This window comes from Pseudorasbora parva, chromosome 21 (assembly GCF_024679245.1).
Source record: "Pseudorasbora parva isolate DD20220531a chromosome 21, ASM2467924v1, whole genome shotgun sequence".
Taxonomy (NCBI): domain Eukaryota; kingdom Metazoa; phylum Chordata; class Actinopteri; order Cypriniformes; family Gobionidae; genus Pseudorasbora; species Pseudorasbora parva.
The window spans coordinates 13859481-13867169 of NC_090192.1; the positions used below are offsets into that span (position 1 = coordinate 13859481).

General features: G+C 37.3%; 1 protein-coding gene across 3 annotated transcripts in view; it reads right to left on the reverse strand.

The window, feature by feature from the left end:
- Window positions 1-4402, reverse strand: part of ccser2b (coiled-coil serine-rich protein 2b) — a 110229-nt gene extending 105827 nt beyond the window's left edge. For 2 of the 3 annotated variants that reach the window (XM_067430090.1, XM_067430089.1), the window contains exon 1: window positions 3987-4399. The gene's annotated coding sequence lies outside the window, so the exon portion shown is untranslated. Of the gene's footprint in view, window positions 1-3986 lie in introns of all 3 variants that reach the window. The other variant, XM_067430091.1, reaches the window with a different exon arrangement.
- Between the last annotated feature and the right edge of the window lie 3287 nt (window positions 4403-7689).

Consider the following 7689-nt stretch of genomic DNA (forward strand, 5'->3'; position numbering starts at 1 on the left):
TTGTTGCATCAGCCAAACTCTGGTATGTTTGAGGAGTGCAGGCCTGTCATTCGCATGTAAAACGTCTTGCCACGTGTGAATGAATTGCTCCTTCAATGTTAAACTGTACATGCACACCATTAGACTGATAACCACCAAACATCAGCTTATTGAAATTACCCATCTTACCAGTCAACATGCCAACCAATAACCCAGCAATGCAGGATTTTTTTTTAATCTGGTTATTTTCCGGAGTTATCAAAAATGTCAGTGAAAAACTAATATTCTTCTCTTATGGTTGCTGTTTCTACAACAGTACCACTTCTTCTTCAGCTATTTTTAATCAATTGTAAAGCGTTTCATTTTTTTATTTCAGATGCCTTCTCATAGCCCAGCGTCTACTTCCGATGCTGACTTTTTACTAGCATGTTAGTTCACGCAGGAATTAAGTATTTGATATGTTTTATGTTGCCATCTTAACGGCAGTCAGGAAATGCTGTTAATGCAACTTTCACATGCTATCGGAAATTTCATTATTCCCACTTCAGATGTTGTGATTACGAGCTTGCTGCATTCAACTGCTTAGTTGTTGGAATGAACAGGAATCATGGAGGACACCACATTTATTCTAGCCTATTTATTGGGAAAATCTTGTTAAAACCTGACAGCCAGACAGCAATTTCGGTCAAATGCAGGCTATTTTCGCTGTGTATAAAACATACAATATGCTTCAAATGATTCCTTGTATATGTAAATATACACATTAATGGCAAGACAAGACGATCTAGCTGTTTTAGGAGGGAAATAATAAATTATACCAGTCACAGCAGTAGTTCTCGCCGCCTCCATGTTTAAAGCTTGTCACGCCCATCTCTGGAATTTGGGTATGAAAATTATTTCCAAACTTCCCAGTGGTAAACACGACATCAGAGGGCATTTATGTGCAATTTTTACCTAGGAAACTCGTATTTATAATTCCAATAGCACGTGGAGGCAGCATAACTCATTTATGAAAAGCATATTGATGAAAATAATCTAATAAACCTCTAACACAACATAATTACATAACCACAATAAATAAGTCATAGAAATCTGTATTCAGAATGAAAACTTCTTTGTCCATCAGATGTTCGCTACTGCATAGGAAAAATACTTGCTCTTACTTTCAATAACCAGTGCTAAAAATGCAACCAAATAAACTACTAAGTATGGGAAGCTTGTATTGTAATGCTTTGTAGCTGCTAGATGGATATAATATACTGTACAAAAATGGTGATTGGATGGCTAACGATTGCTCAATCCTACAAAGGGCATGTTTGCACGACAACGATGTACAAAAAAAATAAAAATAAAAATTAGTTGGCCAAATTTAATTTCTGTTAATTAAAATGCATCAATTCACAGAAATTAAATTTGGCCAACTGAAAAATGTTGATGTGATCAGTCACTAGAAATTTTTTAATTGGAGACCTGCAAAAAAATTTTTTACAGTGAACCACCAAAATTGTTTTACCATTTACCAACCACCATAAAAATGTTACATTTTTTCAGTGTCATTTAAACATACGACAAAAACATAAGACAATACAATGGGGGGGTTGCCAATATTTGATCCATGCAATATGCCTAAAATCAGTAATGTGATTTGTACATTGTATATTATTATGTTTCTTGAGGTTTATTTAAGAATTGAGAAATTTCACTAATATCTCAAATTTTTGCTAAAAAATACATATTGTTATCATGATATAAGAGTTTGATCATATTACCCTCCCCTACTGCACTGTAAAAAAACAAAAACACACAAAACATCATGTTTCCAATTAAAAATTATCTAGTGACTGATCACATCTACATTTTTCAGTTAGCCAATTTGATTTTCTGTGAATTGATGCAATTTAATTCAAAGAATTAAAAGCTTTTTACAGTGTGTCAAACATGCTAAAATACCGGTCTTAAAAGGATCTCTCGTCGCATATGATAAAGTACGCAGCTCAATCCCTCCACTAATCTATGTTCTCATAAAATTGTAATCTATTATGCTAAAAAATAAAATAAAAAAAAACATTAAATAAGAAGCACCTGTATCGTCTTATTTCATTATCGCTCGGTTTGTGTATTTATAGAAAGAGCTGGGCTAATCAGGACAGTTAGTGACAATTATTTCTTGAGCAGCATATTAGAATGATTTCTGAAGAATCATGTGACATGGGTATTTTATGCTGTATTTTGGATCAAATATATGCACTAGGAGTATATCAAATATAAGGTATGCAGCTCACCTGGATTTGGAACCAAGCTAATACGTTTTCAAAGCAGCAGAGCATAAAACATTGTGAGTGACCAAATGTATCTATAGATATATGCTTATATGCACTGATAGCACAACTGGGACATTTCTCTACCATGCACAGACACCCTCTGGCTTGCCCAGACTACTGCACAAACCACACCCAACCATCACAAACCCTGCCAGAGAGGCCAAAGCATGAATTATCTATGGAGATCAGATATCGGAGAAAGCCAAGAACAGCAGAGAGAAGAGTTTATGTGTGGGGGGTACGTAGTAATTATAGCACATGGATCTTTGCATACAGCATATTCCGAATCTAAACCACAGCAAACAAACCTGTATGACCCTACTAACTAGCATCAATAAAGCTTAACTACTTGATAATCATATTAGACAAAATAAAAGTGGTTAAACCCCTTCTTATCATTAAAAAACAAGTGAGAGTAGGCAGATATCAGCATCACTATTTGTTTCATACAGGCTAGAAAAGACATTTATAAGCAGCATGCATTACGCAAGAGCTTATGAATCATTAAAGATTATAAGAGATCATTATTGGCCTTGACAGTTTTGGCCACATCAGTATCAATCCTTTAGTATGAGGGAGTGTCACATTACCAAAGGCAATCATTGCCTTCTTTAAAACCTTTTAAACGCCACAAAAGTTTTCATATCACATGCCTGAATTATTATCAAACAGACAAGAAGGTTGCATTAACATTAATTGTTGTTGTTTTGTTCTTTGGACCAATCAATGGCATAGCTATCATTGAAAATGCTTCGAAATATCGGAAAAAATTGATAAAGGCCTACCCACTTGATCAGGGAAAAACTTGCTAATTTCAAAACTGCAAATTATTTCATTTAATAAGAAATCTTGTTAAGACAGCACCGAACCAAAAGAGGTTGGACACAAAAGTGAAATGAATAAACTCACAATTTACTAAAATAAACTGTGGAATTGCCATACACGTAAAATGAAGTGTATACCTTATCTTACGCTTTCATTCTACAACTGTGGTCACATTTCCATCTGATTTTTAGTTATTTTTTTTAATTTTTTTCTCTCAATTATAGCAATGCTCTGCTATATTAATCAATCTGTTTGAGGTTAAATTAAAGTGGTAGATTTTTTTATTTTTTAACAAAAATAATTTATTATTGGCTGTCATGTTCTTTTGTCAGTGGTTCACGTGATGTTCTTCATTTAATTGAAAGACACTTTAATTAACAAATGGTACAAATTTTAACAAGTAGCCTAAATTTTAGCCTACACCAAATATTTATATCTAAATAGCCTATTACGCCTAATAAAACAATGTTTTTTTTTTATTATTATTATTTCATTTATTTAATTGTCAAAGACACTATTTAACAACAAAAGTTTTAAATGTGTAGCCTACCGGCTGCATAAGAGAAATGCGTAGCCTATCATAAATGACATTCAAAATAAAAGAAAATAAAAATGGAAGTAACAATAATAATAATACTATTATTGAAAAAAATATGCATTACAATTTAAAAATGTGTATAAAAGAGAGTTTACATTGATGTCAATGTAAGAGAGAACATCTGCCACTGAAAGTAATGACCCGGGATGTAAACAATGTCAAAAACACATCAACTCGCATGATCAAACCACTACTAGCAAACTATACTTTTTACGTAGATAACAAATAAAACAGAAAAAATGCAGTGAGAAGGGAACCCACACCTTATCTGAACGGCTGCCAGTACGATTTCATCCGATTGAAGGCGATCTACAGCTGGGCGTGGAAATCCACCATAGGAGTCAAGCCTGCTTAATGCCACTTAGCTTCCACCCGCTCCGATGGTTAGTCGATACTCGATATGCAGTTGTCGACTGTGGGACTGGTTCTTCTCATCACATTTTATGTTATTGTAAAAGTATGTCCAGCCGGCATGAGAGCATGTTGTGTAAAAACAGCTGACACTGACGTCGGCATTCCTCATACTGCGGGTATACCCGGAAATGGGCGTTGCTTAGCGGCGTTGTCATTGTTTCTGATTTGGGCCAGAGCTCTGGCCTGTCTATCTCTATCATGATATTCATAAGAAGATGCCGCATAATATGCGCACCCATCTTGGAACGGTCAACAAGTTGTAAGAGAAGTAGAGCTTTTCGGAACTCTGAATCAAATGGTCAAGATGCTTCTGAAAATGATTCCATAATAGGCACTAACAGCACATGGCGACACCAGTGCTGAAAATACCGCGCTCTGGTGGACAAAAGGGTTTAAATTCAAGCATAACATGGTCCAAATTATATAATATTTTACAAACTACGTTCTCATTAAAAAAAAAATTCAGAATTTGAATTAAAGGAAGCAGAATTGAAATTCAAGAAAAATTAAAAGAAATGTATCCATATCCATCTTGCCATTCATCTGCACCTGTTGAGAGAATGCTTGGAGTTTAGGGGTTAAAATCTTCAGACCAGAACGGCGCAGACTCAATGATAAAACTAGAGCTATTGGGAATTAGATGCATCAGTGTTGCTCAGTGAGTTTTGCATTGGAATAAATGATAACTGCATTTACAATGACTTTGTTATTTGATTACGTAAAATTAGAAATGACAATTGGAAGCCTGCATGCAGATTGGAGCTATCCATCCACTTCTTTGTAGGCTGTTCTGGGGCCATTCCATCTCGGGGCACGGGGTAACACTGTCGCCCATGGTGGCCTCTCACCAAGCACCTGGGTTAGAGGTGTTTGTCAACATCGCATCCTCCTCCCTGGATCTAAAGGACGTGTTTCAGGGGAAGGGCAATAGCTTGCTTTCGAATGAAATCGGGGCTGAGGATGAAAAAAGAGCACACAGGTGTTGGCCTGGTGTCAATTGATCAATAGAGCCTCTGGATTGAGGCTACTGGGGTCTCCCGGCCCGCTGCTAGGCAGGGAAGGGGAGGCATAACAACAGGTGAGTTGCTGTACACTAACTACTACAAACATTGCAGCAATCCGTCCCCTCCATCAACACCTAGACATGGGTCTATGTGAGCTTTTAAAAACTAACAAATTATGAAATCTGGTTGCATCACGCACATTCTAGAATCTACACATACATTTTTTTTTTCTCAAATCTAAAAATCTCAAATCTAAATCAAATCTACAAGATTTGAACATTTTTGCACATCACACACTATAAGATATTATTAAAATGTTCATGCCAGGAGGAGGACCTCACATGATCTAATGGGGAAGCACATGTAAACAGATCAGAACAGCAGATCGTCATTGATCTCTCAAAAGGCCAAAACCAAGGTGATTTCTCCTCAGCTCTTCTCTTTGTCCGTACGGTTGTGTCAAGTTTATATATACTACAAGCAGTTGTGTTGTTGCAACACTCCACATGTCATTCCGCCATCTTCGCTGTTCAACGAACCCACACACAGGTCATAAATTGGCCTAAATATCCTATAGTCTGAGGCCAGATTTAGGCTGATTGTTAGTTTAAGGGTGTTTTCACATCTCTAGTTCGGTTCATTTGGTCCGAACCAATGGCAAACAAGTATACATTGTTGCATTTTTCAGCTTTTTTGGTTCCTTTTCACACCACACTGATTGCTTTGGTCCGAACCAGTTGAAACAAACCAAAACGCAAGCACATGACAACATCCACATCACTCACTGGCCATGGCGTATTTCCTAAACTGCTTTTTGATTGGTCAGAATTTACGTGTGGGAAAATTCCAGCAGAAGAGGCAAAGCCAGCAAACTATAATAACACTATGGAGAGACGACTGCGCGGGCTAGTTTTGTCCCTGGCCATAATCTACTACACTGTGTGTATTTACCACAGTATGCAAGTATGTAAGTGCAGATGCGACTGCAGACGGCAAACGCGCAGCGCTCTTCACTTAAGCGGAGGCGTGCATTAATTATTAACTCTGGACATGCTGATCTTCCCGAAAATATTGCCAACGATCTATCAGGTAATCTCGGTACGCTTGTTTGGTCCGCTTTTGGTGCGCACCCAAATGCGATTGCTGCTTTCAGACCTGACCAAACGAACCGCACCAAAGAGGGAAACGAACTCTAGTACGATTCAACCGAACTAAATGAGGCAGGTGTGAAAGCACCCTGCCTGGCCCTGGTCCTTTATGGTTCGCACCACCCCAGACTGTCTGCTTTCTAATTATCACCCTCTCTAGTTCTGACTCCCTGTCTGGTCCTAGCTTCATCCTTGTATTAGCCTTTCAGACAGTTTTCTCACTTTCTGCCCAGCCAGTGTAATAGCGTACGATGAATTTTGATTTTATTGAAAACAAAAGTATTTTTTTAACTAAAAGTTCTTATTTTAACATTTCTATAAAAGTAACTAATTCCTAAAAAATCCCTAATATGTTCATATATAGAGAGTCACAGGCTGGCAAAATCAGACTGGGCAGAATAAGGCAGCATCCATTATGAATTTGCAGTATTTCGAAATTTGCTAAGCCCCATTCTCTGAACCAAATTCTCAAAGGCCTAAACCCATTTGTCAAATAAATCACTCTTTCTGCAAAACATTAAAAAAGTTCAGGTAGTTAGATACCATTTGCAAATCATGTGGACTGTTGCAAAACTCTAAACATATTCACACTCACTAAAACACATTTCATTTGATGTACGACGACTTAAAATTGTTCACACTTGTTTTTAATCATTTAATCAAGGCACAGGTGTACTGAATGCTGATACCAACAGTGGAGAGAAACAATCTGAGAGGCAGAAGAGGAAGAATGTGTGTAAAGTCAGAGATTCACTTCATGATTTTAGGAGGTGGTGGATGAGGAGGATGAGGAAGAGCAAGGTGTCAAGGTTGGATCTGGAGACAACATTGCCTAAAATGTGGACAAGGTCCTCAGACAGGACTTAAAATGCAGATGGGTTGCTGGAGCAGAATACATGACTTTGATTTAGCAGTTAAACAACTTTTCACTGTAACATTCTTTTCCTTCAATGCAAGTGTTGAATATACAAACAAATATACTATACAATAATCAATGCAATATATTTGCAATACATTTAGTATACAATACACTCACTGTGGTGTTCTGAGTGAGCCACTAGAGGGAGCCCTCATATGTGTGATAAACAAGTGAGGAGTGAAGTAGGTGACCAGTGAGTGAGTGATAAAAACATGTGTTGCGTTCCAGTCACTGATTTTATACATTTTTATTTTGAGGCACTCAATATATTGGCAACAATGATGAGACTGAGTCAAACTTATACAAGTCAGCTTTGTGTCGACTTATGTGAACCTGCCATCCGTACTGCAGTGAATTGACAAGACTGGACTCAATCTAAACACACCAAAGTGGCACTTTAGACAACCAGAATTGTCATTTCTGGGTCACACACCACAACCAGTGGTACATACTCTGCCTCCTGCTGAAGAGGTATTCGTTC